Genomic DNA, 25,672 nt, shown 5'->3' with positions numbered 1-25,672 from the left:
ATGGACCGGAATGGACCCCTGTGTTGTTACGGGATGCCGGCTGAATGATTTCAGCCGGCATCCCGTTCCGATTAACCCCCGCGGCGCCGGAATACCGATTTAAAGTTAGGACGTACCGGTACGCCCTGAGTCCTTAAGGACTCGGGAAATAGGGCGTACCGATACGCCCTGCGTCCTTAAGGGGTTAAAGGGGTTCTGAACTTTGTTTAAATTGATGATCTATCCTCTGTATAGATTATCAGCTTCTGATCGGCGGGGGTCCTACACCCGGAACCCACGCCGATCAGCTGTTTGAGAAGGCAGTGGCGCTCCAGCAGCGCAGCAGCCTTCTCACTGTTTACCGCTGGCCTAGTAACGTCACGACTAGTATCACTGGCCTGGGCGGGGCTAAGCTCTGTTCACCTGAATGGAGCATAGCCCTGCCCAGGCTAGTGATACTAGTCGTGATGTCACTAGGCCAGCGGTAAACAGTGAGAAGGCCGCGCCGCTGCCGGACCCCCGCCGATCAGAAGCTGATGATCTATCACTTTAGATCATCACTTTAAACAAAGTGCGAAACCCCTTTAAAGTTGTTTCATTATGACATGGAATGAGAGGAATCCACAACAAAAAATAATTATATCTGAAATCTGTACCAAGTGTCTTAGGTGGTCTAGACTTGCTTTTTCTTTTGCAATACCACCACGCTTTCTAAATGGTTCAGTTACCTTCTATATGATGTTCTCTGAGATGCCTACAGATAAGATCAAGTTAAGAGGTGGTGCTCTTTTGAACATTTTCCAAGAGTATAACAAGTTCCTCAGCAGGAAACACACAGGACTAAGATTAGCCAATCTCTAAGGATCAAATACAGTGAGTACCACACAAGAATAAAATGTTTTAAAGTTCATTTCCATAGATTGATACACGGGGCAATGCTCATAATGAGCTGTTCATTCCAGATCATTTTCCACTAATTTTAACTGCATTTGCATTGCATTGATTTTATGTGCCGTATAAACGACAGATTACCTGACAAATGAACGATTTGCACTTTAGTTGGCTGAACATGGCACATGTAAACTGGGTAATTATCAGGAACAAGTGCTCATACAAATGCTCATTCCCGATAATTGGCCTGATATCAGGAGCAAGCGCTCATATGAATGCTCATTCCCCATAATTGGCCTATGATAGTCTGCCCATGTACAGTCAATGGACCTTTAGACTACAGTTTTAGTAAATGGCAGCTTGCATATGTGAAAGCAGTAGAATTTTTTTTTTTTATCAGATCATTTTTATTAAAAGGTTTTACATACAGCCAATTATTCAGATTAACCGTACATTATATGATAATAGGATATCAATACCGTAAAATCAATCATACTTAATCCAAATCAGCATGTCAATAACACTGCATCAAATAAACCTTTATTAAATGTCCCAGTCCCCCCCAACTCCCTCCCCACCTCCCCACCTCCCCCTCTCCGTGTGGTCATCTCCCTCGACATGGACAAAAATGCTCCAATTCTCTTACATCTTAAAGGGGTTGTCCGAGTTATGAAAAAAAAAAATATAGCACTGAAAATCTGATATATAACTGAGCTATGCAAGTTTTATGCAAAAAAAAATAAATATATTTTTCCTCATTTCCCTGGTTCTTTTCTTGGCCTTTGTTTACCTGCAATAACAACAATCTCTGCCCCTCCCCCTGCTCTGCTAAGGGAGTGAATACAAAAGCTGCCCTGAGTGACATGTCTGCCTGCTGGGAGATTCTGCAGCATGTTGTAGGTGTAGGACTACAAGTCCCAGCTGTATAATGACACTGCTAAGGGAGTGGATACAAGAGCTGCCCTGAGTGCTGGGAGACTCTGCAGCATGTTGTATGTGTAGGACTACATGTCCCAGCTGTATAATGACACTGCTAATACACACAGGATCTTCCCCCTACCTTTTTGTGTAATGCTCTCTGTAGTATATTAGCTCCAGTGCCCAGAATTGTCCCTGCTGCAGAGCTGTGCAGCTGAAGGGATTAAGTATCCTAGCAGAGAGTAGACGGCAGTGAAGGGGGGCGTGGCCAGCACAGTGAAGTCTCGTTTATAGGCTTGTAAACGACCTTTATCAGAGCAGGGAGAGAAGCTGACGTCACAGGTCATGTGACCCTCAGTGAAATCTGAGAAATCAGCCACCGGAGATAAAGTGAGTGAATTGGAAAGCGGTTACATTTGCTTAGTTAGGAACATAGAAAGAACTAAAAAATAACTTGGATAACCCCTTTAACTTCCAAATCCCCTTAGGACCATTCCATATATGCATTAATCTCTGAGACTTCCCCCCCAGGTCCAGCCAGTCACACCTGCCATTGCTTCTTAAATTTCTGTACAGTGCCTCTTTTAATATAGATGCCACTCTCCATGGATATCATATCATTGGCCACATTTGTCCACTCTAATTTCGTTGGAGAGATCAGCTGTATCCAGTGTTTCGCAATGGATTTACGTGCCATGTACAATAATTTAGCAATTGCTAATTTATAATCATTGGTGGTTGTTAGGTCCTTTACATACCCAAGATACCCCACCAGTGGAGTCTTTGGTAAAATAACTCCATAGCTGTTTTCTATTTGTCTATACACTCCACACCAGAAACGCTCCAGCTCTGTGCAGGACCAACAGTAGAAATTATTTACTATACATTTAATAGGGAATAAAAATTATTTCCATTGTAGCAAAAATTGCAATTAGTGAACAGACTTGGCACTTTGCAACCAAAAATTTATTACTGCAAAAATGGTTGTCTGTCAAGATTTTTTAAGGATAAGTCATCAATTTCTGACCAGTAAAACCCATTTTCATATTATTTACATGTAATTACCATTACAAGATTACTTATACTTATTGATGGGACACCACACTAATATTTGGTCCATTCAAAGAGGACCTGTCACCTCTCCTGACATGTCTGTTTTAATCACTACTTTCACTACATTCCCCATGCTATAACAATTCGGGAGCATCTATTCTTATGACTGTATGTTGTGCCATTCCTTTATTATTCCTGCAAGAAGTTATATGTATAAATGCCATATGTATAAATGCTGTAGAATTGTTATTACTAGAGATGAGTGAATCTAATTTTATTTGCACTGAATCCAAATTTCCTCGCGCTTCGTGGTAACGAATTGCATTTTTTCCTAAAATGGCTGCTGCACGTGTGAGGACATGAAGCAAGGAACTCTGGGAATCCGGGATCACCCATAATGCCATGCATGCAGTCAATCAGCATCCAGCCAGCCCTGTGATGTCACAGCCCTATAAATAGCCTCCGCCATCTTGGATTCTGCCATTTTCCAGTGTACTTAGTGCAGGGAGAGACGTCAGCAGGCGCTAGGGACTAGAAAAAAACTTCTTTGTGCTAAAAAATTGATTTACAAGTTCAGGGAAAAATTATTCAAGGTGTAGGAGTAATATAGTGGGACATGTCTCGTCAAACTCAAAGTGACAGATGCCCCGCCCATTTTTCACACCATAACCCCTCCCAGAAAGCCCTAACCCCACTCAGATCCGTCCATTTCTCTCTCCCCTCGCCGGTCCAAACCACGTCTAAATGCCTCCCACTTTGATATGATTTTTATATCATTTTATATGTCTTAATATAAATTTTATATCAAATAATAAGCTTTTAATATCACTTTATAAGTCCTTATCAAATGATAAGCTTTTATTAACACTTTATATCCCATTTATAACATTTTGATACGTTTAATACCACTTTTATATCATTTTGTGATTTGATATCATTTTGATATGACTTTTATATATTGGCATGCCCGGGCATGTCCAAAAGACGTATACTACACGGCCGAGCGTCTTTTAATTATAATAGCAATGATAAAAAATCAAGGATGACAAAATTGAAATCATTTAAAAAAGTTTTAAAATTTTTTCTTTATTTACAACACGTCAATTTACATTTTTAACAACCATTTAGGGACCGACAAGTTTGTGTGTAATTACAACAGCGCATACATAATTGTTTCATGCACTTCACAGTTTTATTAATTTAATTATAATTCTATACCATGTATATTAAAAGTGCTCTTATAACCGCAGCCTTTACAGCTTACAATGTATGTATGTCTATAAAAAGTACGTTTAACCCCTTAGGGAAGCATGACATACCGGTACGGCATGTTTCCCGAGTCCTTAAGGACCCGTGACGTACCGATACGTCATGAGTTTAAAACGAGATTGCGGCACTGTGGGGGTTAATCGGAACAGGATGCCCACTGAAATCATTCAACAAAGTTTTGCAAAATCTGTTTTGAATACCTTGAGGGGTGTAGTTTCTTAGAAGGCGTCACTTTTATGGAATTTGTACTCTAGGGGTGCATCAGGGGGGCTTCAAATGGGACATGGTGTAAATAAACCAGTCCAGCAAAATCTGCCTTCCAAAAACCATACGGCGCACCTTTCCCTCTACGCCCCGCTGTGTGGCCGTACAGTAGTTTACGGCCACATACGGGGTGTTTCTGCAAACTACAGAATCGGGGCAATAAATATAGAATTTTGTTTGGCTGTTAACCCTTGCTTTGTTACTGGAAAAAATGTATTAAAAATTCTAAATTTGCCCAAAAAATCCAAATTCAGAAATGTTATCACCATTTGCCATTAACTCTTGTGGAAGACCTAAAGGGTTAACAAAGTTAGTAAAATCAGTTTTGAATACCTTGAGGGGTGTAGTTTCTAGAATGGGGTCATTTTTGGGTGGTTTCTGTAATGTAAGCCTCACAAAGTGACTTCAGACCTGAACTGGTCCCTAAAAAGTGTTTTTTTGAAAATTTCAAGATTTTCTTCTAAGCCTTGTAACATCCCCCCAAAATAAAATATCATTCCTAAATTGATCCAAACATGAAGTAGACATATGGGTAATGTAAAGTAATAACTATTTTTTGAGGTATTACTATGTATTATGGAGGTAGAGAAATTGAAACTTGGAAATTTGCAATTTAAAAAAAAATTGGTAAATTTTGTATTTTTTTTTAAATAAAAATGAATTTCTTTTACTTCATTTTACCAGTGTCATGAAGTACAATATGTGACGAATAAACAATCTCAGAATGGCATGGACCTAATCTGACACTGGTCATATTTGCAAAAAATGGCCAAGTCCTTAAGGTGAAAAAGGGCTGAGTCCTTAAGGGGTTAAGTTTACCTCCATTGTGTGTGTGTGCGGTTCTTATACATGAGTGTAATTTAACTCCCACTACACTGGATAACTGAGTCAACATTAGATTGAAACTTGAAGTGGGTTATGATCATAGCTTAGGATGACAGCTGTTACCTGAAACTCATGGTCCATACATTCTAACATCAAACTTTTCATTTCCCACACATGAGTTTCAGGTCGCAGCTGTGACAACCTGAGAAGTGTTAATTTTCTCGGGATCTGTCTGAGTTAACACAAAACTATTGGTATCGCTGCAACAGGTGCAGCAAACACTACACAGTATCTATCCATATTTTATAGCATCTCTTTTCAAGAAACAAAATGATTGTGATTGGCTGTATCACCGCCACCACCTATTGCAGATGCTAATGGTAAGAAAACAAAAGCAGGATCTGTAAATTTACATGTGGGCAGATCGCCACAGGGTATAATCATTTGACATTGAGGCTCTGCAAGAAAACTTATTTCAAGGTAAGAGTATCGCCATATTACCCTTCTTTTCTTACTATTTTTAACATGCCTGTTTTAAATTCTTTATTGATGCAATATAACATGCAACATTTGACTAATTTCTCAGCGATTATTACTCCGGGTCGTGTCATGCATTTATCTATGTATCTATCTATCCTATCTATAGAACTTTCCATCTACTGTATCTATCTATCTATCTATCTATCCACTTATCTATCTAACACAGTCTGAAAAATTGTTGTAATATGTAATAGCTATATGGATGTATTAACTGCTTATAACGCCCGGTTATTTTTATATACATGTATAATTTTGTTATTTCACAACAATTATTGCACCACTATATAACATGCATTTATTTGGACCGTATATTATTTTTGTTATTTATACAATAAGGCCGGTAAGCGTAACTGTTATAATCTTTTATTATATATATATATATATAGTTTATAGCAGCGCTTGTTATATTTCATATATGTTTATTATAGAGGAGCACATTGATGACATTCTAAGAAACTTAAACGGCATTACCGGTGGAGAAACTACAACATATTCAAGCGCGGCGGCTAGTATTACCAACAATTCTGACGAGCTAAAGGAGAACGACCCGCCGGCTATTATCGATCTATCTACACCAGCGCCGGATGCCGTAAAACAGCGGCGCAAGCGTCCCAATCAGAGTGAGTGGCGATCCACATTGTTGATGTATTCTATTTTTAAACACTGTCTATATTTCTAATACGCTTTTTAAAATCACAGAGTTGAAAAGAAAAATGTATACTTTTCATGATCTAAAGGATCTCACGGACGATGATTTACAACAGCAGCGCAAGCGGCCCAATCAGAGTAAGGTGTAACCCGTATTGTTGATGTATCCTAATACACTTTTGTAAAATCGCAGTGTTGAAAAGAAAAATTGACGCTACCGGTGTTTCCAGAGCGCGGTCAAAGAAATCGAACACGATCGGTAAGGTTCTCTGACTACCTCTGAAATAACAATGTCTATAGCTTTAAACGTGTATAAACATTAATGTTTATTTGATTCTTGTAATTTAAGTTTTTCAGACACCCTGTAGTGATGCAAATGTCATTAGAAATACTTGGGCCGCAGAAGCACCAGAACCATGCACCAGCGCCTGCGACAGTTGGCGGGATGAAGATCCGGCAATACCGATTATCCAATGTCCTAACGCGCGTGAGTTAAAATATTGTGGCGCACTAATTTAACTTAATTACTATGTTTGAAATTCTTAATAGTTAGATCTTAATGTTATCTCTCTTTTAAATTTTAGCCAAAAGAAATGAAAGCGCTAAATTTTGTTCTGTTAAAGAGAAACTACAAACAAGAGCAAAGCAGGCGGAATTGTTAACGTTGATTTTCGAAATTCGTTGATCAGCTCCTGTATAACAAAATAAACATCTTAACGCCCGGCATTATGTACTTTAAACGTGTAGCCGGAAAACTTTCCGTTGATAAAAATGCATACAAAATCACACGTACAGGATTTACCGCTAAATTGCCAGGAATTAGGACCGTATAATGTAGTCGCGTAAATGTAATTGGGTATATGTATGCCTGTTTCTTGCATGCACTCAAAGTCGCAAAAGATGTACTTGTCAGTCGCTTGTTTGGGGTTGTAAGGCTGCATGTAACAGACGTGATCGTCAAATTTGCCAACCAGTCCGCCAGTCCTGCATTTTAGATCACTACACTTGTGCCCAGCGCCCCAGTCTATATATCTGTAACAAAAAAAAGCAAAACTTTTTTTTCTTACAAAACGCGTTATCACTAAGTGATAGGTTTCTATGCATTTCAAAGCACGTCCCTGAACGACAAAGCACCATGCATATCGGGCACCGTACATTATCGTCCTGATCAACACAATCCGTACGCTGACACGCTTTGCAAAACTGTATACAGACAATTTCGCTAAAAGATACCAAATGCCCTTCGGGTATTTGTAAACCGCGATGCAGTTGTTGGGCTTTCGCTAACACAGCGTCACTCAAAGCGACCCCCTTCAAAATTGCGGAAACACTAGCGGCCAGACAAACGTTATTATCGTAATTGTTAAAGTCGTATAAATGTTGTTTTTTGCATTCAATAATACGGCTATACGCTACGCCGCTCAAAAGACTTCGGGTACCACCGCAACGCTCCCTGACAATGATGACGACTAGTTTAAGTGAATTACCGGCTATGCACTCCGCGTTGCTCTGTAAAGCGTTAGCGATATTGTTCAAAAATGTTTCGGCGCTAAATTCATCTCAAGAATATCTATTTGAAAAAGCTGAGTCAAACGTCTCGCCACCGTATAAGCGCAGTTGGATATAATCACTCGGCTCAGCGGCCTGTAAAACTCTATCTAACAAAGATTGTATAGCTGCGTTTATAGCATCAAGAGTGTCGACAAATGAACGAATGGCTTTGAGGTTAGCGAATCTAAAATGTTCTGTGCACATGGTACTGGTAAAATTCACTAAGTCGCTCTGTTGTTGAAATACACATTTTAGATAAACTGTTCTAACGTTGTGGGGTTCGTGGGGGGTTTTCGTCTGTGACGACTGTGTTACCTGGCATTTCGTCAGATTGTGAATCGCTGCCTTAAGAACGATTTGTTTGGTCATTTGAGCGCCTGTTCGTTTGTGAGCTGTTTGGCTGAATGTGCTCTGCTTGCGATACCTGAGGCTGCTGTGGTGTTTGTTCAGCGTTCAGACAAGCCGTTGCAACAGTCTTGTTACGCAGGCGTTGTCTTTTTAACCTAGCTATTTTAGAGCGTTTAACCGCAAAGTACATTTTTATAGCTTGTTTTAAATTTCTAGCTCTAACGCTTACAGATGTTTTTGTGCTTTTAAAAGGCCGTCCCCCGCCAACCATGTCTAGTCAGTACCTGCTTAACATCTCTTTTTCAATAGGGTCAAGGTGAGTAATCTGTCTAGCGTATTTGCCTCGCGTAGCTTGTATTTTCAGCGCAGTAATTTTGTTGGGTCTGTTATAGGGCTGCAGCTAACGATTATTTGAATAATCGATTAGTTGCCGATTAATTTCTACGATTAATCGGGAAAAACGACAAAATTACAAAACAAAGAGGTTTATATGATTTTACTTGAAAAATTATGTTCAAAGGCCATATTAAAACAAATTGTGGTCGACACAATTATGGGGGATCTGTGGACGACACTATTATGGGGGATCTGTGGACGGCGCTGTTATGGGGGGGGATCTGTGGATGGCGCTGTTATGGAGAGGGGGATCTGTGGATGGCGCTGTTATGGAGGGGGATCTGTGGATGGCGCTGTTTTGGAGAGGGGGATCTGTGGATGGCGCTGTTATGGAGAGGGGGATCTGTGGATGGCGCTGTTATGGAGAGGGGGATCTGTGGATGGCGCTGTTATGGAGAGGAGGATCTGTGGATGGCGCTGTTATGGAGAGGGGGATCTGTGGGTGGCGCTGTTATGGAGAGGGGGATCTGTGGGTGGCGCTGTTATGGAGAGGGGGATCTGTGGGTGGCGCTGTTATGGAGAGGGGGATCTGTGGTTGGCACTGTTAAGGAGAGGGGGATATGTGCACTGTTATGGCAGTGCCATAGACCGATCCCCCTCCCCATAACAGCCCCGGCCCCGCTGCTTAGTCGGACTAATCACTGCATCTTTATTTTACCTTACAATGACCCTCCAGTAACAGGCAGAGCGGACGGCGGCGTAACGTCACTTACTCACGTGACGCACCTACTCCGCCCACTTTATGAATGAAGGAGGCGGAGCAGGTGCATCACGTGAGTAAGTGACGTTACGCCGCCGTCCGCTCTGCCTGTTACTGGAGCGTCATTGTAAAAGGTAAAATAAAGATGCAGTGACCGCCCGCTCGCATAGCAACGAATCGGCGATTAGTCGATAATTGGATTCGTCGACAACGAATCCAGTTATCAATTATTATCGATTAATCATTGCAGCCCTAGTCTGTTAAACGCTAAAGAGAAAGAGTCTTTAACATTCTAAATACCTCGCTACGCGTAACATTTAGTCGTTGCATATTGAGAGAGAACTCAACGCGTTGTACGTATTCTCGTCCCAACAAATGTAAGAACAAGCATGAGGAGCGTGTGCCTGTTGGTCGTCGTGTGTCTGCCCTAGGTCCGTCTGTTGTACGTCATAGGGCGTATCTGGCGTCTCAAATGTGATGTGCCTTTTGAAAGACGTTGCACCTAGTGTATCGAACACCGGCGTTATGTAGCAAAAATCTGTAACATCATTTATTACGCATGTTGGCTCACCACTCTGCGGAACGGCTGTTGGGTTGTTAGAATTTTGGAAATCGGCGTTAACAAGCTGCTTTGCGCTTGTTCGTCGTTTCTCTTTAACAGAACAAAATTTTGCACTTTCTTTTCTTTTGGCTAAAATTTAAAAGAGATAACATTAAGATCTAACTATTAAGAATTTCAAACATAGTAATTTAGTTATATTAGTGCACCGCGATATTTTAACTCACGCGCGTTAGGGCATTGGATAATCTGTTTCGCCGGATCTTCATCCCGTCAACTGTCGCGGGCGCATGGTTCTGGTGCTTCTGCGGCCTAAGTATTTCTAATGACATTTGCATCACTAAAGGGCGTCTGAAAAACCTAAATTACAAGAATCAAATAAACATTAATGTTTATACACGTTTAAAGCTATAGACATTGTAATTTTAGAGGTAGTCAGAAAACCTTACCGATCATGTTCTTTTTCTTTGACCACGCTCTGGAAACACCGGTAGCGTCCATTTTTCTTTTCAACGCTGTGATTTTAGAAAAGCGTATTAGGATGATAGATAATGCTTAAAATTAGAATACATCGACAACACGGGTTACACTTTACTCTGTTTGGGCCGCTTGCGCTGCTGTTGTAAATCATAGTCCGTGAGATCCGTTAGATCATGAAAAGTATACATTTTTCTTTTCAGCGCTGCGATTTTAAAAAGCGTATTAGAAATATAGACAGTGTTTAAAAATAGAATACATCAACAATGTGGATCGCTACTTACTCTGATTGGGGCGATTGCGCTGCTGTTTTACGGCAGCCAGCGCTGGTGTAGATAGAACGATAATAGCCGGCGGGTCGTTCTCCTTCAGCTCGTCAGAATTGTTGGTGATACTAGCCGCCGCACTTGAATATGTTTTTTCTCCACCGGTAATGCCGTTCAAGGTTCTTAGAATGCTATCAATGTGCTCCTCTAGAATAAACATATATGAAATATAACAAGCGCCGCTATAAACTATGTATATATAATAAAAGATTATAACGGTTACGCTTACAGGCCTTATTGTATAAATAACAAAAATAATATACGGTCCAAATAAATGCATGTTATATAGTGGTACAATAATTGTTGTGAAATAACAAAATTATACATGTATATAAAAATAGTCGGGCGTTATAAGCAGTTAATACATCCATATAGCTATTACATATTACAACCATTTTTCAGACTGTGTTAGATAGATAAAGTGGATAGATAGATAGATACAGTAGATGGAAAGTTCTACAGATAGGATAGATAGATACATAGATAAATGCATGACACGACCCGGAGTAATAATCGCAGATAAATTAGTCAAATGTTGCATGTTATATTGCATCAATAAAGAATTTAAAACAGGCATGTTAAAAATAGTAAAAAAAAGAAGGGTAGTATGGTGATACTCTTACCTTGAAATAAGTTTTCTTGCAGAGCCTCAATGTCAAATGATTATACCCTGTGGTGATCTGCCCACATGTATATATAAAGATCCTGCTTGGGTTTTCTTGCCATTAGCATCTGCAATAGGTGGTGGCGGTGATACAGCCAATCACAATCACTTTGTTTCCTGAAAAGAGATGCTATAAACTATGGATAGATACTGCATAGTGTTTGCCGCAGCTGTTGCTGCGATACCAATAGTTTTGTGTTAACTTTGCTATAGACAGATCCCGAGAAAATTAACACATCTCAGGTTGTCACAGCTGCGACCTGAAACTCATGTGTAGGGTCTTGTAGGAAATGAAAAGTTTGATGTTAGAATGTATAGACCATGAGTTTCAGGTAACAGCTGTCATCCTGTGCTATGATCATAACCCACTTCAAGTTTCAATCTAATGTTTACTCAGTTGTCCAGTGTGGTGGGAGTTAAATTACACTCATGTATAAGAACCGCACACACACACACACACACACACACAATGGAGGTAAATTAAACATATTTTTCATAGACATGCATACACTGTAAGCTGTATATGAAAGGCTGCAGTTATAAGAGCACTTTTAATTTACTTGGTATAGCATTATAATTAAATTAATAAAACTGAAGCGCATGAAACAATTATGTATAAGCTGTTGTAATTACACACAAACTTGTCGGTCCCCAAGTGGTTGTTAAAAATGTAAGAATTTTTTAAAAAACTTTTTTTAAATGATTTAAATTTTGTCATTCTTGATTTTTTATCATTGCTATTATAATTAAAAGACGCTCGGCCGTTTATTATACGTCTTTTGGACATGCCCGGGCATGCCAATATATAAAAGTCATATTAAAATGATATCAAATCACAAAATGATATATAAGTGGTATAAAACCGTATCAAAATGTTATAAATGGGATATAAAGTGTTAATAAAAGCTTATAATTTGATATAAAATTTATATTAAGACATATAAAAATCATATCAAAAGTGGGAGGCATTTAGGCATGGTTTGGGCCGGCGAGGGGAGAGAAATGGGCGGATCTGGGTAGGGTTAGGGCATTTCTGGGAAAGGTTATGGTGTGAAAAAGGGGCGAGGCACCTGTCACTTTGACGAGACATGTCCCACTATACTACTTGTAGGGAAAGGATAGGGAGGAATCATTCCACAGCATTTATGTTGAACAGGGTTCAGTAGAGGAGTTTACAGCCTGGGTAATAGGAACAATCCTATTACACCTTGTTGCACTGACTGAACCTAAATTGCCATTATACAGCTCTGTAATTCCAGCAAACCATTCTTGTTATTGGAGTGCAAGTGCTGTTTGAAACAGCCATTAACAGGGTTTATTACAAGGAACTATTTCTACGTCTTAGGCTACTTTCACACTGGCGTTTCTGGATCCGCTTGTGAGATCCATATTGTGTCCCAATGCATTCTGAATGGATAAGGATCTGTTCAGAATGCATCACACCACCATGCTGCTTGACGATGCAGAGCCATCCGTCCTGACTTACATTGAAAGTCAATAGGGGACAGATCCGTTTTCAATTGCACCATATTGTGTCAGTGAAAACGGATCCGTCCCCATTGATTTACATTGTAAGTCAGGACGAATCCGTTTTCACTGACACAATATGGTGCAATTGAAAACGGATCTGTCCCCCATTGACTTTCAATGTAAGTCAGGACGGATCCGTTTTGACTTAGACTTATTTTTGAAAGAATAATGCAAACGGATCAGTTCTGAACGGATACAAGTGTTTACATTATCGGTGTGGATCCATCTGTGCAGATACAAGACGGATCTGCAGGTGTGAAAATAGCCTTATTTGCCCTTGTGCGGTGCAGTTATATGTTCTAAAGCATTTTTTGGCTTGAATTAGTGGGAAAAAAGGGCTTATTAGCTGTTGTGTGGTGAAGTGCAAAAATGACAGCCCTTTTTTATCGTGTATTAGTGGTAAAAGCAAAATATATTTGCCATTCAGCGTTGCAGTTATGTTTTTAAAGCCTCTTTTGTCGTGTATCTGTGGCAAAAGTAAAATATATTTGCCGTTCAGCAGTGCAGTTATATTTTCTAAAGCCTTCTGTGAAATGTATAAGTGGAAAAAAAAATAATGGCCTATATCTTTCAGCTGTGCAGTTATATGTTCTACACTGAACGGCAAAAGAAAAATATATTTGCCATTCAGCGTTGCAGTTATATGTTCTAAAGCCTTTTGTGGCGTGGATAAGTGGATAAAAAAGGGCCTATTTGCCGTTCAGCGGTGCAGTTATATGTTATAACGCCCTTTTTGTCGTGTAATAGTGGCAAAATAAAAATATATTTGTGGTTCAGTTATATGTTCCCAAGCCCTTTTTGTCGTGTATTAGCGGCAAAAAAATAAAATATTTGCGGTTCAGTTATATGTTCCCAAGCCCATTTTGTCGTGTATTAGTGACAAAAGAAAAATATATTTGCCGTTCAGCGGTGCGGTTATATGTTCTAAAGCCTTTTGTGGAGTGTATAAGTGGAAAAAGAAAAATATATTTGTGGTTCAGTGGTGCAGTCATATGTTCTAAAGCCCTTTTCTTGTGTGTATCAGTGGGAAAAAAAAGGGCTTATTAGCCGTTGTGTGGTGAAGTGAGAAAATTACTGACTTTTTTAGGGTGTTTTCATTTCCTTTTTATTTATTTATTTGATCTAACAGTATGTCAGACAGAGAAGTGCCAGGCCCTGCACAGGGGAGTGTCAGAGGCCTAAATGTTTCTGGCGCATACACAGATCGCAGCAGAGTAAGGGGCCATGGCAGCAGGGGTCACTTTGAGAGGCCTGAGTTCCCAGTGTCAGCTAGCGGTCGTGTCTTGACCAGCAACCCAGCGGTTCTTGAATGATTGATATCAGACACCCCCAGCCAAGAGTCGGTGGGTTAGTTGGCATGACCCGGGAGCAGGCCCTGTGCCCTCACCTGTCTCTTTACTTTTCTGTTCCCTCAGCCAGAGAAGTATTGTATGCTGTGGGATCAGCACCACTATACAGTGAGGACGAGCTACTAGAAGAGCTTCCTCCACTAGGCGGGCAAGTAGTAATGAGGAGAGTGGCGTTGGAGCTGGTGTTGCGAGCAGTCAGGCTCCTGACCCAGAGACGGCTGAGGAGGACATCAGTGACATGCAGACAGTGCTTGATGATGATGTAGCTGTTCACACTTGGGAGCCGGTTGACGAAGAGGCTTCATCATCATCTGTTGAAGAGGGTGGCTGCTTGCCCGTGAGTCAGTGGTGGAGCCAGCAAGTCACTAGCGTGGAAAGGAGTCAGCAGGGTGGCAACAGTGGGAGGTCGGTAGCCAAACGTGCCCGGGGTAGATCACTCGCTTCGCAGGAGCCTACCTGCCCGGTAAGTAGCGGTGCGCAGGTTCACGGAGGCAGTGGTGGTAGCAGTCGGTCAGTGTGGCAGTTTTTTTGTTAAGCTGCCAGAGGAGGTGAACATGGCCATATGTAAAATCTGTGGGCAGAAGGTGAAGCGTGGCCAATGTTGGCACCATGGCTGTATCAACATACGCAGCGTCACCATTAAGTGGACTGGGAGATCCGCGGGACCGATGTGGTGGTCCAGCGATTGCCAAGAGACAACAGTATGTGTGCACTCATCCAACAGCACAAAAGCTGAACGTGCTCCTGTTCAAGTTGCTGGTGCTGCAGTCCCTGCCTTTCCAAGTAATGGACTCTCCACCTTTCAGAGAACTGATGTCTTATGCCGAGCCGAGGTGGAGAGTCCCAAGGCAGTACCAGCCTTGCAAAAACCTGTAGAACAGAAGGTGTGCCAGTCCTTGAGCCTGTTGGTGTCTGCCAAAGTGCAAGGAAGCACTGATATGTGGAGCTGTAACTACGGTCAGGGACAGTACATGTCCTTTACGGCCCACTGGGTGAATGTGGTTCCTGCACGTCAAACCAGCAACTTGGCCAGGTGACGCCGCTTCCGCCTCCACGTTTTCACGCCGTTGGTCCTGTGACAAAGTCCCCCTCAGCCTCCACTGCAGGGAAAATTCACAGTGCCCCTCCAGCATACCATATGTGTAGGGCACAGAAGTGTCACGCTGTTCTGCAACTCGTTTGCCTGGGCGAACAGAGTCACACAGGGGAGGAACTGCTCTGTGTCCTTCATCAATAAATCGAATCTTGGCTTTCTCTGCAACAACTCAAAATCAGAACCATGGTGACCGACAACGGGAAGACCATGGTGTGGGCCCTGCTTCAAGGAGGACTGAGTCATGTGCCCTGCATGGCACACGTGTCTAATCTGGTTGTCAAGAGGTTCCTGAAGTCTTCCACCCATCTGAAAGAATGGCCAGGAAACTTTTGCATGCACTTCAGCTACTCGTACACCACAAAGCACGCCCTCCTTGAGATTCAGTGGAAGAACGGGATCCCCCAACATAGGCTAATATGCAACATTTCCACCAGTTGGAATTCCACCATCCATATGTTGTACCGACTATACGAACAGAGAAAGGCCATAAACGATTTCTTGATGATCCAAGCAAATAGGAGTACTCCCCTGTGTAACTTTGATGTCAGCCAGTGGCAGCTGATGCGTGACACCTGCCACTTGCTCAGGCCCTTTGAGGAGGCCACGCTAGTTGTCAGTACTACGGGATGAACAATGTAATTTCACTGCTTCATGTCCTGGAACTGCTGGTAAATCTGGCTGGTCAGGGCACTGGAGACGTGGCACCTACATCTCATGGCCACATGAGCCCTGTGGGGGCTGAACTGTAGGAGGAGGACATTGGAGCACAAGCAATGTGTAGCGAAATAGGTGGTTTTTCTGCACAGGTGACAGGAGAGGAGGAGCAGGAGCAGCCAGAAGAGCTACAGGGCAATGAGGAAGACGAGGCAGAGGACCCAGACACACCTTGGCAGTATGCAGTGGAGATGGAAGCAAGGAGTCCCTCTGAGTAACTTGCACAAATGGTCCGATGCATGCTTACTTGCTTGCGTAGTGACAGCCGAATTGTCACCCTTCAGCAAATGGATGACTTCTAGCTCTCCACCTTGTTGGACCCTCGCTACCGGTCCAAAATGGGAGCCTTTTTTACACCCACTGAGAGGGAGGACAAACTGAACTACTATAGAGACATCCAATGTAGTCAGTTGGACGCTGCCTAACTGAGCCATCGTCCATCCTCTCACAGGTCTGACCGGGGGGCCCTCTGTGCTCACGTTCGACTGCCATATCTGCTGGGGAGGGGTGGGGTGGCAGGAGCAGTATAAGCTCCATCAGCAGCAGCCTGAGTCTAGAGTCGCTGATGAGCAGCTTTCTTCAACCGCATAGTGAAAAAAACTACTCACCAGCAGCTAGACATAGAGCAGATTGAAGATCCACTGGACTACTAGGCAGCTAAACTGGATTTGTGGCCGCAACTGGACGAGTTTGCCCTGGAAAATCTGTCCTGCCGGCAAGTAGTGTGACATCCGAGCGGGTCTTTAGTGCGGCAGGGGCCATAGTTACCTCAAGAACTTGCCTGTCCACCCAAAATGTGGAGAGACTGACCTTTGTCAAGATGAATCAGATGTGGATCAGCCAGGATTTCCACCCTACAATGCCTGATGCATCAGACTAGATCATCCATGGTGCCACACCAACACTTTGACAAAAGAGACCAGTTTCTTCTGGCTACCTGCCTCAGCTACTATTCTGATGATGCTGTCTGCCTGATGCCACACATGTGATGCCAAGTGCTCTTTTTGTCTCCCATCATCTTCAGCTGGTACTGGTATTGCCACCCACCTCCCCACTCTGTCACTGGGGTCTCCTGATGCTGCTGCCACCTCCACACTATGTCACCTTGCCACTCTGTGGTCTCCTGATGCTGCTGCCACCTCCACACTATGTCACCTTGCCACTCTGTGGTATCCTCATGCTGCTGCCACCTCCACACTATGTCACCTTGCCACTCTGTGGTCTTCTAATGCTGCTGCTGCCACCTTCACACTTCATGACTGGGCCACTATTTTGCCTTTCAGCCTGGCTGACATAATTTATTTGACCCTTCTTCTGATCTGTCAGAAGGAAGTTAAAATGAGACGCACAACGGATCCTGTCTGTGTAGCAGCTGTAAGGCCTGTATGGTCCCATCAGAATTGGCTTGTGATTTGGTAGCCAAAAGCTGGAGTGGGTACAAAAACACAGACAGAAGACTGTTTTGGACCCACTCCTGTTTTTTTGGCATTAGCAATACTGATGGATTACTGACCAAATGCTGACCGAGTGAAGGCGGGTGCTCAACAGACAGGATCAGTTTTTTGGGGGTTATTGTGCTGAAGGATCAGAAGAAGGGCAAAATAATCATTTAACACAAACTTACTGCTGACACCCTCTCCACTCTGTCGGGAGGCTCTACTTGCATAAGCGTTTAATAGAACAAGTTCTGACATCAATGTGGAATCAGCTGACGACGTTGTAAAAGGAGTGCGCTTCTTCTTTGCGCTAACATCAACCTGTAAGGTTCATGTTGAGTTATTTGGTCAGTTTTGGCCCTCTGACTGCCCAAATAAGTAAAGTGTGCCGTGATTCTAAGAGCAAAGCCTGTCATCTGCATGTCATACTGACTCACAGTATTATTTCACTACCACAGCAGACTCCCAATGCGTGTTACTGCAAGGTACAGTGTTCTACACCACTATAAAGACTCTCTGCAGCCAGGAAATAGCCATTTTTAAGGCGATTCACCGCAAATAAATTCGGATCAAACCAAATTTTTTCTGAAAATTCAGCAAACGGGCCGAATCGAATTTATGAAAAATTCGCTCATCTCTAATTATTACAATGGGAATTCAAATAGTTGCTAAAACAGACATGTCAGGAGAGATGACAGATCCTCCTTAACCACATCCTGATGGAGCAATTTCTAGTTTTTTTCTTTTCATTTTTTACTTCCTTCCTGTAGCCATAATATTTTTAATTTTCCTTACACATAGATGTAGTAGAGCTTGTTTTTTGCAATACAACTCTTAAGGGTACCATTTAATATTACATATGATGTAGTGGGAAGCTGGAAAAAAAATCCAAATGGAGTGGAATTATAAAAAAAAACATGACATTTTGACCTGTTACCTTTATTCTCTGGGTTGGTATGATTACAGCATTCTATCCTATTACATTCTTAGCTGTGTTGTTGCTATAGCAGCCCGGACCAGCAGGAGCGCTGATCCAGGCTGCTTAACCCTTACATGCCGCGGGCAATGGTGCCTGCCTCATGTAAGTGGTTACAGAGGGAGCTGTGTAGGCCCCCAGTCTGCCTCCAGCATTACCCAGCAGGCTGCGCCTCTCTCTATATTACTTAAAATATCAAAATCAAATATCAAATATATCTCTTACTTTAGTCCCCTTGTTGGAATGTTTAATGGTTAAAAATGTAAAAATCTAAATATTTATTAAATAAATTTCAATAAAAAATTTGCTTTTATTTCCATTGAAAAAATGCTTTTCAGTGGAATAATTGCAAAAAATAAATAATATAAAAATCTCCAGATATTTGGTATTACCTCATCCGTATGACCTGCATTATGCAATTATCATGTAATTTATCCTGTATTCTGAACGCTGACAGAAAAAAAGAAAGAAAAAGCTATAATTGATGCTTTTTGCCACAAAAATTAAAAGGTGTTCTGTACCCCAAAATGTTCCCCATAAAAACTACAAAAAACGTTATCGGTCTTGGGATGTGGTGATGCAAAAAACATTTTCTTTTTATTGCACAAAATAAGTGAAATGTAAAAAAAATTATATGTCTTTAGTATTTCTGTACTGAATGGACTGACCCAGAGAGAAAAGTGATCATTTTAATTATGCCTAAAAAGGATCACCACAAAATGTATGTAAATATTTAACGTAAAAACTCAGTGGCAGTATTGCTATTTTTTTTTCCATCTCCTTCCTAGAAAGAATTAATAAAAGTAAGTTGTGTTTCCCAAAATTAAAAACTACAACTGGTCCTGGAAAAAAAAAAAGCAGTCAGACAGCTAAATAGAAGGAAAAATGAAAAAAGTTATAGCTCTTGGAAGGCAAAGATGGGGGGGAAAAAAAAAGGGTTAAAAGAACATTACATGTAAAAAATAAAAAAATTTTACAATGCATTGTGTCTGCTCAGCCTGCCAAGAAGGAGACCTTTGCTTTGGTGATGGTAGGATGGAGAATCTTGGAGACTCCAACAAAGTTACCACCAAATGAGCTCAGGATCATTTGCATCTGGCCCCATTCACACGGCCTTGGGACGGAAGTGCCTGTGTTGTGGACCGCAAACCGCCAGTCCGCAAAACATGGGTGCACTTCACATCACGGAGAAGACCCATTGACTTCAAAAGTACCGCGATCTGCAACACGTGTCAAAAGATAGGACATGTTCTATCTTTTGCGCTGCAAAGGTACTGACCTGGAAGCACACGGAATGACTTCCATGTGTTTCTGTGTGCTTCTGGGCCCGTGTCTCCATGCCGCAGAAGATAGCACATGTCCTATCTTTCATTGCATCTTGTAGATCCTGGACCCATTTAAGTGAATGGGTCTGCGCAGCGATGCAGAGTGCACTTGGCTGGTGTTCATGTTTTGCAGACCCCCAGTCTGTGATCTGTAGCACAGGCATGGGGGTCCCACGGTCATGTGAATGGGGCCTTAGGCACATAAAAAATTGATGGCTTGGCAAGTGCATAAACATTAACATGCTTATATTTGTGAAGGTGTATTAAAGCTGCCCTAACATTTGTGGGATTACATGAATTTCTATAGTACCAGTCCTAAAAAAAGATTTTCTAGAGCAATTTCACATAAGATTCCCACAATCACAGCAAGAATTAATTCTTCATATTACCTCAGTTACATTTTAAACGGATATGATGATGAAGGACCTACATTATAATAGGTTGTCATTGTCCATGTGTGTATCATGTGCTGTGGGTACATTTAAAGTGTATTTTGTGGTGTGTTTAAATTTCAGTGCTCAATGCCGCTATGGAAGTAACCACAATGTACTTGTGTCCCAATTTTGCAGGCCACAATTTACTTCTAGTGTGGTTTTGTAAGTATATCATCTGTTACCCCTTCACCACATACTGTATATTGGAGTCCTATAGTGCTCCATGTTACAAGGTGGAGAATAATTTGATACTTGTAGCTACATAGAGGATGTAGTAGTGGTTTGGAAAATAAGTATGTAGTAGGAAAAGATAGGAGCTTTTATATGTTTTATTTTAGCATTGAGAAGCTATATGCTTGTTTCTGAAATATGCATTTCTGTAGCATGTAGATATCGCATTTACTGTTTCAGCGGCACTCCGTGCCCACCACTGTCCCGCTATCCGGGGCCAGCACGGTCACCACATCTCACATTTCTCCTGCTGTAAATGTCCCTCCTCACTCTGGCCTTAGGGCGCTCACACTGTTGCTGACCTAAAGGGCCAGCATGCACGCACCCTATTCCCTAGGGCCGGGAACAATGAGAAGTCTTTCTAGTATTAACACATGGTGCAGGTTCGTGACCACTGCCACCTCATGGATGTGCCTGCCGGCAACCGCGTTTAGTCACCAGAGCGGCGGGGTAGTCTTTTAAGTCTCCATGTATACATAACATGCTGACTTTCTGGCCAGTAAACTCTGTGGGTCTCACCAGGGTCACCGGACTCCCTGAGTCTAGAAGAGCCATAGCAAGAGTGACTCCTACTTCCACCTGACACTAATGTTTGTTATCGAGAGTCCCTGGAGTGCCTGACGCACAGACCCTTCTGGCATACAGCGACTGTTGGTACATAAAGTTTATGTCCATGGGCTCAGCAAGGTGGGTACAGTCAGCCCTTACATGGCCTGGCTCATGACACCGCTAGCAGATTATTTGGGCCGGATCCCCAGAGGGTACGTCCTGAGTGGTCTTTCTTAACACTAACTGCCAGGTATGGGGCGGGATTTCCAGGGTTTTATTGCCCCCTTTCCTAGAGACCCCCCCTGGAGTTCCTCGGTAGCCCCCATACTGCTCTACCAGGTCCACCATTTCAAGGGCACTGGCAGAAGACACCTGGCCGACCCAACGCTGGAGGTGGGTGGCAAAGCCCTCCAGAACTTGTCAGCCACAATACGGTCCAGCATGACAGTAGGACTCAGTACATCGGACTATAGCCATTTTTGCAACAAGTGCACCAAGTCATAATATTGTAACCTTGCTGGCTTGGTGGGGTTAAACTCCCACTGATGCACCCACTGGGCCCAAAACAACACATTCACCCCTTCACCCCCAGTCGCGCCAGGATCTCACCCTTGATTTTGTTGTAGTCCACCACTTGGTCGGCCGACAAATCAAAGTAGACCTGTTGGGGTCCAGATGCCAGGAACGGGGCAATAACCTCAGCCCACTGGACACTCCTTCTCAAACACCGCCAGGTAGATCTCGACTTCATCAGTTTAAGCCATCTTAGGGATCTCCATGTGGACAGCTTTCCAGACATCGTGGGCCCCCTGCAATCCTCTTGTCTTCTGTAAGGCCATCACATGTTGCAGCAGCTGATTAGCTGGCTTAATCCAGGACATACAACAGTGCTTGGGGGGAAAAAAAAAAATGAACAACAAAAATTCTGGTTTTGCATCGGCCTCGCTGCGTATGCCTGTTCTAAGCTACCAATTGTGGAGATTTGCTCTGGTAGGCAGGGTAAGCGGATGCAGTACAGAGGTACAAAACAGTTATTAAACACAAGTTCAGTGGTTATTCACACAAGGCAGGTTAACAAAAACAAAAGTCACCTTAGATTTTAAGCCTGGTGCTCAATTCACACCTTGACACAGATACCGCTTAAGAAGGTCCAGTCCTGGTGTTTAATTCACACCGTGCTGTGGGTACAGTGGAAGAGGGACAAGTCCAAGTGTTCGCCAACCTGTCCTCCCAGACAGGCCACAAGCTGGCATCCAGCCACACCACTCATCCAGCTGGCCTTTTAAGACAGTCAGCTGTCAGCAAAGCCCGGACTGGAATATAAGATCCAGACCGGTGCTTGACTTCACCTGGGTGTTATTCAGTCCAGCAGCACATGCTGAGAATAACATACCTTCCTCTCCACACCAGACCTTTCACTGTGTCACAGTTAGAGATAAGCGAATCGAAGTTGACGAACTGGAATTCGATCTGAAATTCAGGAAAAATTCGATTCACACTGAATCTGAATTTTCTCACGCTTTGTGGTAACAAATCACATTTTTTTCTAAAATGGCTGCTGCACGTGTTCGGACATGGAGCAAAGAACTCTGGGAACAAGGGTTCACCCACAATGCCATGCATCCAGCCAACCAACCCCTGTGATGTCACAGCCCTATAAATAGCCTCAGCTATTTTGGATTCTGCCATTTTCCAGTGTACTTAGTGCAGAGAGAGACGTCAGCAGGCGCTAAGGACAGTGCTAGGAAAAATTAGTCAAGGTGTAGGGAAATGATAGGAAGGCCTAATCTACACTATAAAAGGAGAACAGGGTGCAATAGGAGAGTGTACAGCCTGGGTAATAGGAGTGATTCTATTACACCTTGCTGCAGTAATTGGGAATCCAAATTGGTGTTTTACTGCAACTTTTAGGTTGTTTGCACTATATGATACATCACTAATTCCAGCAAACCTTGCTTGTGATTGGGGTGCAAGTTCTGTGATACAGCCATTTACGGGGTGTATTAATAGGAAAGATATGTACTTTCTATTAACCGTTCTGCATTGATTTTACATTGTTTTACTTTTGTTTATTTTTTTTATTTTTTTGGGGGGGGGGGGGGGGGTGTATTAATAAGAGAGAAAAAAGAACAAAAATATACTTCATGATTGGCGTTTAGTGGTGAAGCAACACTGTACTACAGCCCATTTATGGGGGTTTAGTAATAGGAAAGATATGTACGTCCCATTAACATTTCTGCGTTGATTTTACATTGCTTTATTTATTTTTGGGGCGTATGAATAGGGAAAAAAAAGGGGAAAAATATGTCATAATTGCCGTTCAGCGGTGAAGTTACATTGTACTACAGCCATTTACGGGGTGTATTAAAAGGAAATATACGTACAGTGCCTTGCAAAAGTATTCACCCCCTTGACTTTTTTTTGTATTTTGGTGCCTGACAACCTGGAATTAATATGGATTGTTTGAGGATTTGCATCATTGTATTTATAGAACATGCCCACAACTTTGAAGATGTTTGTTTGGTTGTTATTGTGAAGCAACAAATAGGACAAAATAACAGAAAAAGTTAATGTGCATAACTATTCACCCCCCCCCCCCTAAAGTCAATACTTTGCAGAGCCACCTTTTGTGGCAATCACAGCTCCAAGTCACTTTGGATAAGTCTCTATGAGCTTGCCACATCTTACCACTGGGATTTTAGTACATTCCTCCTTGAAAAACTGCTCCAGCCCCTTCAAGTTGGATGGCTTGAGCTTGTGAACAGCAATCTTTAAGCCTGACCACAGATTTTCTATTGGATTGAGATCTGGGCTTTGACTAGGCCAGTCCAACACATTTATATGTTTCCCCTTAAACCACTCAAGTGTTGTTTTGGCAATGTGTTTGGGGTCATTGTGCTGCTGTAAGGAAAACCTCCGTCCTAGCCTCAAATCATGCACAGAGTGGTAGAGGTTTTCCTCAAGAATATCCCTGTATTTAGCACCATCCATCTTTCCCTCAACTCTGACCAGTTTCCCGGTCCCAGCTGCTGAACAACATCCCCACAGCATGATGCCACCACCACCATGTTTCACTGTGGGGATGGTGTTCTTTGGGTGATGTGATGTGTTTGTTCCAGACATAGCATTTTCTTTGATGGCTGAAAAGTTACATTTTGGTCTCATCAGACCAGAGCACCTTCCTTCATACATTTTGGGAGTCTACCACATGCCTTTTGCAAACTCACAATGTGCCTTTTCATTTTTAACTGAAAGTAATGGCTTTCTTCTGGCCACTATGCCATATAGTTTAACTCTATGGAGTGTACACCTTATTGTCATTCTATGTACTGATACTCCAGTCTCTGCTGTGGAACTCTGCAGCTCCTCCAGGGTTACCTTAGGTCTCTGTGCTGCCTCTGATTAATTTCACCAACTTAGACTATTGTGTTCTAATCCATCACATAAAATTCTGATTAAAAAAACATTGAACTTAAGGCTGTAATGTAGCAAAATACGAAAAAAAAGTCAAGGATGGTGAATACTTTTGCAAGACACTGTAAGTCCCATAAATGTAACAAACAAAATTCACTGCAGAACGGCTAGTTCTGCAGTGAATTGTGATTGCTACATTCATTTTTTGGGGGTGTAGTAATAGGAAAAAGAATATGTTTTAATTGCCACTCTGCTGTGAATTATTATTATTATTATTTTTTTTGGGGGGGGGGGGGGGGATGCAGGAGATTATTAATCAGAAAAAAAAAAATCTTTATTGCCATTCAGTTTGTGAAGTTACATTGTACTACAGCCATTTACATGGTGTATTAAAAAAATATAAATAAAATATATATATACGTACGTCCCATTAGCCGTTCTACGTTGAATTGTGATTGTTATATTTCTTTTTTGGGGTGTAGTAATAAAAAAAAGAATACGTCTTAATTGCTGTTCTGAGGTGAAGTTACATTGTACTACAGCCATTTACGTGGTGTGGTGTATAAAAAGGAAATATACGTACGTTCCATTAGCCGTTCTGCGGTGAATTGTGATGATTATATTTCTTTTTTTGGGGTGTAGTTATAGGAAAAAGAATACGTCTTAATTGACCTTCTGTGGTGAATTGTTATTTTTTTTGGGGGGGGTTCATTAATTAGAAAATATATATATATATATTTCTTAATTGCTGTAGTTAAGCGGTGAAGTAGCATTGTACTACAGCCTTTTTTATTTTAATTCTTTTATTATATAGTATGTCAGACGACAGGTGACAGGCCCTTCAAAGGGAACGGGCAGTGGCCAAAATGTTTCTGTCGCAGGCAGCAGAAGAAGGGGGGGGGGGCAGCAGGAGTCGCAGCAAGATGCCTGAACTCCCAGTGTCATCTTGACTTGTCGTCTCTTGAAAAGCAACCCAGCAGTGCTTGAATGGTTGACTCGGTCTTCGACTTCATCGAAAGTGACATCAGACACCAACGGCCAAGAGTCGGTGGGTTCCTCTGACACAAAACGCTTAGTTGGCATGGTCCGGGAGAAGGCCCTGTTCCCCCACCTGTCCTGAACCTTTCTCTGTCATTTTCAGTTCCCTCAGCACGAGAAGTATTATATACCGAAGGCTCGGCTCAACTTTTCAGCGAGGACGAGCTACTAG

The sequence above is a fragment of the Bufo gargarizans genome, chromosome 2 (assembly GCF_014858855.1).
Source record: "Bufo gargarizans isolate SCDJY-AF-19 chromosome 2, ASM1485885v1, whole genome shotgun sequence".
Classification (NCBI taxonomy): domain Eukaryota; kingdom Metazoa; phylum Chordata; class Amphibia; order Anura; family Bufonidae; genus Bufo; species Bufo gargarizans.
The sequence above is the reverse complement of the archived record's forward strand: the minus strand, read 5'-3'. Positions refer to the sequence as shown.